Source organism: Oryx dammah, unplaced genomic scaffold, assembly GCF_014754425.2.
Source record: "Oryx dammah isolate SB20612 unplaced genomic scaffold, SCBI_Odam_1.1 HiC_scaffold_23, whole genome shotgun sequence".
NCBI lineage: Eukaryota > Metazoa > Chordata > Mammalia > Artiodactyla > Bovidae > Oryx > Oryx dammah.
In genome coordinates this window covers 10,652,212-10,664,819 of record NW_024070207.1, presented here as the reverse complement: position 1 = coordinate 10,664,819, position 12,608 = coordinate 10,652,212, and the positions used below count along the sequence as shown (strand labels likewise).

Sequence of the window (12,608 nt, the reverse complement as noted above, 5' to 3'; positions counted from 1 at the left end):
ATTCAAGATTCTGTGAAAAGTGAAAGAAAGTGAAGTCGCTTAGTCGCCTCTGATTCTTTGTGACCCCATGGACTGGGTAGTCTACCAGACTCCTCTGTCCATGGGATGGATCTTCCCGACCCAGGGATCAAACCCAGGTCTCCCGCGTTGTAGACAGATGCTTTACCGTCAGAGCCACCAGGGAAGTCCTCTGTAGCTGCCTTTATAGACACAGCAAAATTCTGATACTTGGTCAGCAAACTTTTTTTTTATTTTTATTATTATTAAGGGCTATGTGGATGGATAGAGGAGGCTGGTAGGCTGCAGTCTATGGGGTCGCTAAGCGGTGGACACGGCTGAGCGACTTCACTTTGACTTTTCACTTTCATGCATTGGAGAAGGAAATGACAACCCACTCCAGAATTCTTGCCTGGAGAATCCCAGGGACGGGGAGCCTGGTGGGCTGCCATCTATGCGGTTGCACAGAGTCGCACACGACTGAAGCGACTTAGCAGCAGCAGCAGCAGCAGCAGCAGCAGCAGCAGCAGCAGGCAGGGAACCTTTGTCTCAACTACTTGTAACACAAAAGCAATCATAAGTAATACTTGAAGAAGTAGCTCTGTTCCAGCAAAACTTTATGTATAAAAAGTAACAACTGGTAGGATTTGGTCTGTCATTTGCCAACTCCTGATCTAGATTCATATTTCCTGTGTGTCCCAAAGATATCTCAAATCCAAAGGTTCATAAGTTTACCTTTCTCCTAAGAAACAATTCTTTTATTCCTATGTTGTTCAGTAAAGATACATTGAAATAACTAATACCACCTCCCTTTAATAAGAATCAAATCAGTTCCCAAGTTTTATCGCTAATACCTCAGATGTCAAACTTTTTTGACATCCATTCCCATTTAGGGGTTGCCGCTGTTGCTTTTGCTTGTTAAATAATCTGCCTGAATTCCATTTCTGATTTCTAATATCTTCCTAATGTTTCCTATGATCATATTGCTTTCCAGCTTTAAAAATATTTAAATGGATTCCTGTGACAAATTCCTTGGTCTGACATTAGGGTCTCATCTCAGGCTACCTTTATTATTAATTTAGCTCTCTCTAGTCTCTTCTCTCTCATTATTTGTATACCCAAGGGACTAGCCATGCAGAGATATATTCATTGTGGATTAAAATTTGTTTCCATCTGAAAAATCAGATGTTCATTACTTGTTATCTGGGCATTATGTTCTGTGCTATGAACTACTTTGAAAAAGACAACATTTATTCTTTAAGGGTTTTATACCAGATAGTGACTGAAAAAAGACTATAAATTAGGCATTAAAGTATCATTTAAGAAGGTGGTTAAGTACCAGCGGTATAAATCCCAGTGTTTTAGCTCTTGTTTAAAATGTTATCTTGTGTCTTCTTTCCATTTCAATTTGTGTATTTTGATTATCAACCCTTAGTGGGAAGGGTTCATATTTTTGCTTGTGCTTGAGGGACTTCTGCAGAAACAGCATTCAAAATATAATGTAGAAATCAGAAAGGTGAGGAATGGGGAGATGCTGGAGTCAGAGAGACCCATTAAGGGGGTGCTTAGTCAGTTCAGTTGCTCAGTCATGCCTGGCTTTTTGTGACCCCATGGACTGCAGGACTCCAGGCTTCCCTGTCCATCAGCAACTCCCAGAGCTTACTCAAACTCGTGTCTATCCAGTTGATGCCATCCAACCATTTCATCCTCTGTCGTCCCCTTCTCCTGCCTTCGATCTTTCCCAGCATCAGGGTCTTTTCAAATGAGTTGGCTCTCCTCATCAGGTGGCCAAAGTATTGAAGCTTCAGCTTTAGCATCAGTCCTTCCAATGAATATTCAGGGATGAATACCTTTAGGATTGACTGGCTGGATCTCCTTGCAGTCCAAAGGACTCTCAAGAGACTTCCCCAACACCACAGTTCAAAAGCATCAACACTTTAGCACTCAGCTTTTTTATGGTCCAACTCTCACATCCACACATGACTACTGGAAAAACCATAGCTTTGACTAGATAGACCTTTGTTGGCAAAGTTATGTCTCTGCTTTTTAATATGCTGTCTAGGTTGGAAATAGCTTTTCTTCCAAGGAGCAAGCATGTTTTAATTTCATGGCTGCAGTCACCATCAGTAGTGATTTTGGAGCCCAAAAAATAAAGTCTGTCACTGTTTCCATTGTTTCCCCATCTATTTGCCATGAAGTGATGGGACCAGATGCCATTATCTTTGTTTTTTGAATGTTGAATTTTAAGCCAGCTTTTTAACTCTCCTCTTTCACTTTCATCAAGAGGCTCTTCAGTTCCTCTTCACTTTCTGCCATAAGGGTTGTGTCATCTGCGTATCTGAGGTTATTGATATTTCTCCCTGCAATCTTGATTCCAACTTGTGCTTCATCTGGCCCAGCATTTTGCATGATGTACTCTGCATAGAAATAAACACGGTGACAATATACAGCCTTGACGTACTTCTCTCCCAATTTGGAACCAGTGCATTGTTCCATGTCCGCTTCTAGCTGTTGCTTCCTGACCTGCCTACAGAATTCTCAAGAGGCAGTTAAGGTGGCCTGGTATTCCTATCTCTTTAAGAATTTTCCACAGTTTGTTGTGATCCACACAGTCAAAGGCTTTGGCATAGTCAATAAAGCAGTAGTAGATGTTTCTCTGGAACTCTCTTGCTGTTTATATGATTCAAACGCATGTTGGGAATTTGATCTCTTGTTCCTCTCCCTTTTCTAAATCCAGCTTGAACATCTGGAATTTCTTGGATCACATACTGCTGAGGTCTGGCTTGGAGAATTTTGAGCATTTCTTTGCTATCAGCTGAGATGACTGCAATTGTGTGGTAGTTTGAACACTCTTTGGCATTGCCCTTCTTTGGAATTAGAATAAAAACTGACCTTTTCCAATCTTGTGGCCACTGCTGAGTTTTCCAATTTGCTGGCATATTGAGTGCAGCACTTTCACAGCATCATCTTTTAGGACTTGAAATAGCTCAGTTGGAACTCCATCACCTCCACTAGCTTTGTTCATAGTGATGCTTCCTAAGGCCCACTTGGCTTCAAACTCCAAGATGTCTCTCGTTCTAGGTGATTGATCATACCATTGTGGTTATCTGGTCATTAAGATATTTTTTGTACAGTTCTTCTGTGTATTCTTGCCACCTTTTCTTAATATCTTCTCCTTCTGTTAGGTCCATACTGTTTCTATCTTTTATTGTGCCCACCTTTGCATAAAATGCTCCCTTGGTATCTCTAATTTTCTTGAAGAGATCTCTAGTCTTTCCCATTTTGTTGTTTTCCTCTATTTCTTCGCATTTCATTGATCACTGAGGAAGGCTTTCTTATTTCTCCTTGTTATTCTTTGGAACTCAGCATTCAGATGGGCATGTCTTTCCTTTTCTGCTTTGCCTTTAGCTTCTCTTTTTTTCTCAGCTATTTGTAAGGCCTCCTCATGCAGCCATTTTGCTTTTTTGCATTTCTTTTCCATGGGGATGGTCTTGATTACTGCCTCCTGTACAATGTCACTAACCTCCATTCATAGTTTTCAGGCACTCTGTCTATCAGACCTAATTGTCTGAATCTATTTGAATTCAGAATCTATTTGTCACTTCCACTGTATAAGAGATTTTATTTAGACCATATCTGAATGGTCTAGTGTTTTTCCCTACTTTCTTCAATTTAAGTTTGAATTTTACAATAAGGAGTTCATGATCTGAGCCACAGTCAGCTCCAGTCTTGCTTCTGCAGATTGTGTAGAGCTTCTCCATCTTTGGCTGCAAAGAATGTAATCAGACTTATTTCGGTCCACGTGTAGAGTCATCTCATGTTATTGGAAGAGGGTGTATGACCAGTGTGTTCTCTTAGCAATAGTCTGTTAGCCTTTGCCCTGCTTCATTTTGTGAAACAAAAGAAGACCAAACTAGCCTGTTATTCCAGGTATCTCTTGACTTCCTACTTTTGCATTCCAGTCCCCTATGATGAAAAGGACATCTTTTTTGGCATTAATTCTAGAAGGTCTTGTAGGTCATCATAGAACAACTCTTCAACTTCAGCTTCGTTGACATTAGTGTTTGGGGCATGGGCTTGCATTACTGTGATATTGATTGGTTTGCCTTGGAAACGAACAGAAATTATTCTTTCATTTTTGAGATTGTACCTAAGTACAGCATTTCAGAATCTTTTGTTTACTATGAGGGTTACTCCATTTCCTCTAAGGGATTCTTGCCCATCATCTGAATTAAATTTGTCCATTCCAGTCCACTTTATTTCACTAATTCCTTAAACGTCAATGTTCACTCTTGGCATTTCTTGTTTGGCCACTTCCAATTTACCTTGATTCATGGACCTAACATTCCAGGTTCCTATGCAATATTGTTCTTTACAGCATTGGACTTTCTTCCATCATCAGTCACATCCACAACTGGGTATTGTTTTTGCTTTGGCTCCATCTCTATTCTTTCTGGAGTTATTTCTCCACTCTTCTCCAGTAGCATTTGCTACCATAATTCAAAATGTAAACTAAGGGCAGTGGTGTTTAGGATGGAGTTATGCACATCCAGAGCTTCTTGTTAAGCAGAATTGTTACGAATGTCAAAGAAGGGTCGGGATGAGAGAATGAATAGGCTAATTCCCAGGTTTCTGTTATAGGGAACTATGTAGATGATGATGCTACGTGCTTATATGGAAAATGAAAGAGAAACTAGGTGCGTTCACCTTTACACATACTAAGATACCTGTGGGACGTCCCAATAGAGATATCCTATAGGTGGTTAGATGTATGAGTCTAGAACTTAGGAGAGACATCAGGGCTGGAGATGTATTGAGATATGGATTTTGGATTGGAAGCAATGGTTAAAATAACCCAGGGAGAGGACATAGAAAAAGAAAAACAGAGTGCCTAGGATAGATTCCTCCTAGAAGATTTTTCCTCCATCGACATCTTCCTTTCTGCCACTGTCTACTATCATTGACAGTTTTATAGCTTGCCTAATTCTTTGCCTTCTCTTCTAGCCTCAGGACATTTTTACCTTACTTTTTTTTTTTATTACTTCTATAACACTTTAAACATGAACTTTAGCTTGTGATCACATGTCTCTGTATACTCCCATCCTTCTAATTCTGCTTATAAACACTTTCAGAAAATTAAATAATTTCTTTTGACCAAAAGGTTGGAGGAGGGAAAAAATGAAGACAGGGAAACTTGTTAAGATCTTAATTTAGTAGTACAGAGAAGACACGGTTGGTGCTTGAACTGTGGCAGGACCTAGATGAAATATCAGGTAAGAGGAGCATTTTAAAACAGAATTAGCATGGCTTGTTAACCAATTGTGTAAGGGAAATAAGTACAGATATGTGGAATGGAGGATGATTTTGAGGCATCTAACGAGAAACTAGATAGTATGGTTAGCGATGCCTCTCTAATTATTATAGATAACATAGGAGCAATAACAGATTGCAGGGAGGAGATTCAGTCTTGGGACTGATAAGTGCCTTCATGATATTAATATCCAATCAGAGTTAAATGGATGTACTGGGCTGGAACTTAGGAGAGAGTACAGAACTAAAGAAAAATATTACAGACTTCAATGTCTTCAGCACTTAGTTTGTGGTTGAAATCTAGTGTTTTAACAAAATTTACAGAAGTGAAAGCTGGAGGGACAAAGTAAAGAAACAAACAAGCAAATAAAACAGAAGTAGAAATCCCGAGGCCTAGGGGAGGATGGCTAACATTTTGGGGATACCTCAGGGAAAAAGGGGCTTCCCTGGTGGTTCAGACGGTAAAGAATCTGCCTACAATGCAGGAGACCCGGGTTCAGTCCCAGTCTTTGGAAGATCCCCTGGAGAAGGGAATGGCAACCTACTCCAGTATTCTTGCCTGGACAATTCCATGGACAGAGGAGCCTGTGGGCTACAGTCCATGGGGTCGCAAAGAGTGGGACATGACTGAATGAGTAACACACAGGGAAAAAGAAGAGCCAACCATAGAGTTAAAAAGAGTGATCATAGAAGTAGACAGTCCTAAGTGAAAGATATCTTAGAAATAATGAGGGGTTTAGAAAGTTGAAGGAATGAGAGTGAAGTAGAGGTCATTAGATTTGGCAAGTAAGATATCCTTGAGTCTATTGAAAGAAATTCAATGGACTAAAGGGGCAGAAATCCAATGTTAGTGGGTCATAGAGTGAAGTTAGAGCAGCATGCAGAACTTTTGCATGTTACCAGTCTTTTAAGACCTCTGACAGTGGCAGTTATGGTGGGTGGGCAGGGATCAGAGAATAGATCACAGAGACATAGGGTATTACAGCTTTGTTGCTAAGACAATTAACGTATGTAATTGTTAACACAAAAATACAATACTCTATCTTCTGTATGCGGAAGAAGATAACCGCATAGAAAGGAAACTCGGTGCTTTTGCAGTGTTTGCAATGTGACCTGGGTGATAAAGCAAAGCTTTGTGAATATTGTAAGAATACTCACAAAACTACTTATTGACAGATACAGAAATATCAGTGTAATCTAAATGAAAAGAAGTGGAGAAGTAAGAAATTCAGTTGACCCTTCAACAACATGGGTTTGAACTGTATGGTCCAAAGATATGCCATTTTTTTCAGTAGTAAATGCTATAGTGTGGCACGATCCACAGTTGGTTGAATCATGGATGCAGAATCACTGATGGAGGAACCACATTATATGGCATCCCTAACCACACTGTTTAACTATAATTATAGAGTCAGTACAGTTGGTTGTAGAAGGTTTCCTGGACTCCTCCAGGAGACTTTGTTCTTTTTAAAATGAACATCGGGATTCTCCACAGATTTCTGAAGAGCTTTTTGGTTATGGTCTTACTATGTAGCAGACTGACTCTTTTAAAATTGTCTTCCACCAAACAATAAAGCAGGGGTCACTAATAACATGTTGTGGATTATGGGGGTGGCAGGCAATCTTTTAAATTTCCCTTGATTATGCCTTTACCTTTACCCACATCCCAGTCAGTCATTGGCAACAGATTTTGGACTAGCTACTTGTATCCCTAGTTGGCAGATTGCGATTGCTTTCCTGGAGAATGTTGACAAACTTGCCACTGGAAATATCCTTAATTCACAGTTATCTATGAGTGGGTTATTTTACACACACACACACATAATATTTTTCTTGAGTAGGTGTCTGACTTAACTACTCTACCTCCAGATAAGTTATAGTTTATTTTGAATTCAGGGCAAATGACATTTTGATAAGAAAATTTTATCTTGAGCAAGTAGTTTTTAAAATATATATAATTTCTATTGTAACCTGATCCATTGTCTGCTTTCTTTAAACAGCAAAACAAAATATCTAGATTTACTTTACAGCTTGACTTGGAAGTCAGTGGATAAGGTATTTATTATACAGTGGTGATGTTAAAGGGGGTTACTTTCTACTGAGCACTTGCTACATGTTGGGTATTGTGCTAAGTGTTTTAAATGAGCTCATTGTTGAAAGACAGTTTCCAATGGATCTCTGACAGCCTAGTTGGTGGCTCAGAGGTTAAAGCATCTGCCTGCAATACGGGAGACCTGGGTTCGATCCTTGGATGGGAAAGATCCCCTGGAGAAGGAAATGGCAACCCGCTCCACTATTCTTGCCTGGAGAATCCCATGGACAGAGGAGCCTAGTAGGCTACAGTCCACGGGGTCGCAAAGAGTTGGACATGACTGAGCGACTTCACTTATGAGCAGAAAAACTGTCCCTTGTCCCAGATTATCTTTTCAAGAATATATGTATTGAGAACAGCCATAAAAGGTAGAAATTGTGTCTTCCACCAAAGTAAATGACAATTTTGCTTGCAGCCTTGGAAAATATAGATAATAACTCCCTCTGGAGCAAAAGGCAGGCATGCCTTTGTCCCATTATTAAAGACTTGTGCTTCCTAAGCATGGGATTCTTCTCCTATAATGCAGCCTACAGCTTGTGTAAAGTGTCATCTGGCCCTCTTTGTATTGCTTTGTGGGAACTGGGTTTGGGGAAGCAACACAAATGCTGATACTCTGGCTATTTCTATTGCAATGAATAATTAACTGTCCACTGTTTCTGACTCAAGAATCTTTTTTCTTCTACCAACACTCATGAAACTTGGAAGTACAGTAAAGTCTCAGACCCTTCATAGTTTTTAACACATATGTAACACAACAACCCTATCAGGATATTCAGTTCTGTCCAACACTTTGTGACACCATGGACTGTAGCCTGCCAGTCTCCTCTATTCATGGGATTTCCAGGCAAGAATACTGGAGTGGATTGCCATTTCATTCTCCAGGGGAAATTCCTGACCCAGGGATCGAACCCAGGTCTCCTGCATTGCAGGCAGATTCTTTACCAATTGAGCCACCAGGAAAGCCCTTTTATTAAGTCACATATTACATATGCAAGAATGAAACTCCATGATCTGTCGAAAGATCCATGGTTAGGACATGATAGAGTTGGATTCTGAAACAGCTTCTCGGACTCCAGTGACCACATTCCCAAGGAGTGAGAATTCTTAAGTCTAGTTCAGTTAAGTCTCTGGGTTGACCTTTTCTCAGACTGCATAATGAACCATAAGGAAATTACGTCTGAGTAGTCCTGGGTTGGAGATTATCACTGTCATGCCGAAGGGTGAGTGTTCATTTCAGCAGGAGAGAAAAATAGTTAATAAAGTATTCTCTGTTCATACCTCTAATGAATCCTTGTTTATTAACTGTGTTTCTGCCTAATGGAATGAATGTACATAAATTCAAACCTATTATATTGACATTCTTATAAACTAGGTGTATCACCTATGAAAGCTGACATTCTTTATTAAAAACAAACTAAAAAAAGACACAAAGATGTCCTGAGCTCTTCACAACTTATTTATAAGATTATAAGTCTTATTTATAAGACAATTTGTTTATAGGCTCAAAAGGAGAAAAGTGAAAATTTTCAGAAGATTTTGTGTTCCCCCAACTTCTTATTATAGCACAGATATTTCTGTGATTGTATTAAGTTTACATCTGCTTTTTAATATACCTGGCACATAGAAGGACCTCAAAAATATCATGTGAATGCATCTAAAAGGTTGTGGCTCTGCATAAAATGGTAATGTATAATTATAGCTGATTTTTGACGTTGTACAGCAGAAACCAACACAACATGGTAAAGCAATTTTCCTTCAATTAAAAAATAAATTTAAAATAATAATAGTAATAATAAAGAAATTGGTCATAGCTTTGTTCCACTTGATCTTTAAAAAAAAGACTTAAAATTTCAGAGAAGTTTTAGGTTCGTAATAAAATTGAGAGGAAGGTACAGAGATTTCCCATATATCTCCTGCCTCCACACATGCATATGCCATTATCAAAATCCACCATCAGAGTGGAACATTTGTTACAACTGATTAACTTACATTGACACGTCATTATTACCCAAAGTCCATAGTTTTCATTGTGGTTCACTGTTGATATTCAGCATTTTATGGGGTTGGACAAGCATATAGGGACATGTATCCACTATTATAGTATCACACAGAGTATTTTTTACTTCTCTAACAATCTTCAGTCCTCTACCTATTCATAGCCCCCCACCCTCTGAACCTTGGCAACCACTGATGTTTTACTGTCTCCATAGATTTGACTTTTATACGAGGTCATGTAGTTGGAATCCTACAGCCTTTTTAGATTGGCTACTTTTTCTAAGTAAATGTATTTAAGGTTCTTCCATGTCTTTCCTGGCTTGATAGCTCATTTCTTTTTAGCATTAAATATGTCATTGTCTAGATGTACCACAATTTGTTTATCCATTCACCTAACTGAAAGATATCTTGATTGTTTCCAAATTTTGATAATTATGGGAAAAAAAGTGCTATAAATGTCTATGTGCAGGTTTTTGTGTGGTTATAATATGGATGGATACCAAGAATATGAATGCCAGATCACATGGTAAGAGTATGTTTCATTTTGTAAGAAATTTGTCTTGCAAAGTGGCTGTACCATTTTGCATTCCCACCATTAATGGATGAGTGTTCCTGTTGATCTGCATCCTAATCAGCTTTTGGGCTTGTCACTTGCTCTGGATGTTGGCCATTCTAGTAGGTGTTTAGTGGCATCTCATTGTCTTCATTTGTATTTCCCTGATTACATGTGATGTGCATGGATGCGTGCTAAGTTGCTTCAGTCGTGTCAGACTCTGTGCAACACAATGGACCATAGCCCGCCAGGCTCCTTGCCATGGGATTCTCCAGGCAAGAGTACTGGAGTGTGTTGCCATCCCCTCCTCCAGGGGATCTTCCCAACCCAGGGATTAAACCCGTGTCTCTTATGTCTCCTGCGTTGGCAGGTGGGTTCTTTACCAGTAGCACCTTTCCAAATGCTTATTTGCCATAGGTGTGTCTTTTTTTATGAGGTGTCTGTTAAGGACTTTGGCTCATTTTTAAGTTGGGTTATTTGTTTTCTTTTTTTTCCTTATTGTTAAGTTTTAAGTATTCTTTCTATATTTTGGATAACTTTATCAGATGTGTCTTCTCCAAATATTTTCTCCCAGTCTGTGGTTTCTTTCCTAATTCTTTTGATATAGTCTTTTGAAGAGCAGAAGTTTTTCATTTTAACAAAGTTCAGCTTATCAATTATTTCTTTAGTGCTATGATTTTAAAAATTACTGCCATATTCATTGTCATCTAGGTTTTCTCCTATGTCTTCTAGTTTTATAGTTTCGTATTTTATGTTTAGGTCTGTGATAAGTCTAAAGATCTGTGTCTAGATTCTTTTTCTGCATGTGGATGTGCAATTGTTCCAGCACCATTTGTTGCAAAGACTATCTTTGCTCCATTGTATTGGCTTTGCTTCTTTGTAAAAGATCAGTTCACTATATTAATGTAGGTTTATTTCCAGTCCCAATATTCTATTCCATTAATCTATTTGTCTACTCATTTGCCGTCATCATAATGTCTTAACTATTGTAGCTTTATAGTAGACCTTGAAGTCAGCTAGTGTCAGTCTTCCAACCTTGTTCTTCTCAGTTTTGTGCATGTGTGCTGGGTTGCTTCAGTTGTGTCTGACTGTTTGTGACCCTGTGGGCTGTAGCCCACCAAGCTCCTCTGTCCGTGGGATTCTGTCCATGGGATTCTCCAGGCAAGAATACTGGAGTAGGTTGCCATGCCCTCCTCCAGGGGATCTTTCTGACCCAGGTATCGAGCCCACATCTCTTATGTCTCCTGTATTGGCAGGTGGGTTCTTTACCACTAGTACCACCTTGGAAGCCTTTTCAGTTTTCTACTTATCATTATATGGATCGTGTAGGTAATTTGATATATATATGTGTGTGTGTATATATATATGTTCTTTGTTAGTATTTTTTAATATAAATGGTATTATGTTTTTCATTTCAAAATGTTCATTGCTGACATATAGGGAAGCAATAGACTTTTGTGTCAGTTATATCCATATAACCTACAACCTTGACATAGATGCTTTTTAGTTCCAGGTGCTTTTTTTGTTGGTTCTTTCAGATTTTCTACATAGAAAATCATATAATCTATGAATTTTCTTGTCTACTTCATTTTTAACTGGGAGTTCTAGTATAATGTTGAAAAGGAGTGGTGAGAGAGGAGATATGGCCTCATTCTTGATCGTAGTGGGAATATTTCTAGTTCTTCACCACCAAGTATGATGTCAGCTGTTGGGTTTTTGTAGATATTCTTTATCAAGTTGAGGAATTTCTCCTCTAGTACTAGTTTACTGAGAATTCTTATTATAAATGGGTTTTGGGTTTTGTCAAATGCTTTTCCTGTGTCTACTGATGGGATCGTGTGTTTTTTCTTCTTTAGCCTGTTGATATGATGGAGTTCATTAACTGCTTTTTGAATGCTGAACCAGGAAAACTCTTACTTGGTTGTGGTATATAATTCTTTTTCTCCATTGCTCGATTTGATTTGCTGATATTTTGTTGAGGATTTTGCATCTATGTTTTTGGGAGATATTAGTCTGTGGTTTTCTTTTAGTGTCTTTGGTTTTGTTATTAGGGTAACAATAGCCTCATAGAATGTGTTAGAAAGCTTTCCCTCTGCTTCAGTCTTCTAAAAGAGATTAGAGAAAATTGGTTTAATTTATTTCTTAAATATTTGATAGAATTTACCAGTGAATCCATCTGGGCCTGGTGCTTTCTCCTTTGGAAGGTTATTAATTATCTATTCAATTACTTTAATACCTGTAAGTTTATTCATATTTTCTGCTTGTTCATATATGAGTTTTGGCATATTGTGCCTTTTTGAAAAACATGCCAAAAAATTCGGTCCTTTTCATCTAGGTTATCAAGTTTGTGGGCATATAGTTGTTCATAATATTCCTTTGTTTTCCTTTTAGTATTCATAGGATTTGTGTTGATGTCTCCTCTTTTATTTCTGATATTAGAAAGTTATATCCTCCCTTTTTTCTCTTCCTCTTTACTTTTAAAATATTAACATTGCATGTTTGCTGTTATATGTACTTATTTCTGGGCTTCCCTGGTGGTTCAGACAATAAAGAATTTGTCTGCAGTGCAGGAGACTCAGGTTTGATCCCTGGGTCAGGAAGATCCCCTGAAGAAGGGAATGGCTACCCATTCCAATATTCTTGCCTGGAGAATTCCATAGA

The 12,608-nt window shown here is 38.6% G+C and overlaps 1 protein-coding gene across 1 annotated transcript in view; it reads left to right on the top strand.

Annotated features, from left to right (window-relative positions):
* The window catches only part of IL1RAPL2 (interleukin 1 receptor accessory protein like 2), a 582,426-nt gene that overhangs the window by 18,175 nt on the left and 551,643 nt on the right, over positions 1–12,608 (top strand). The gene's annotated exons all lie outside the window — the stretch shown is intronic.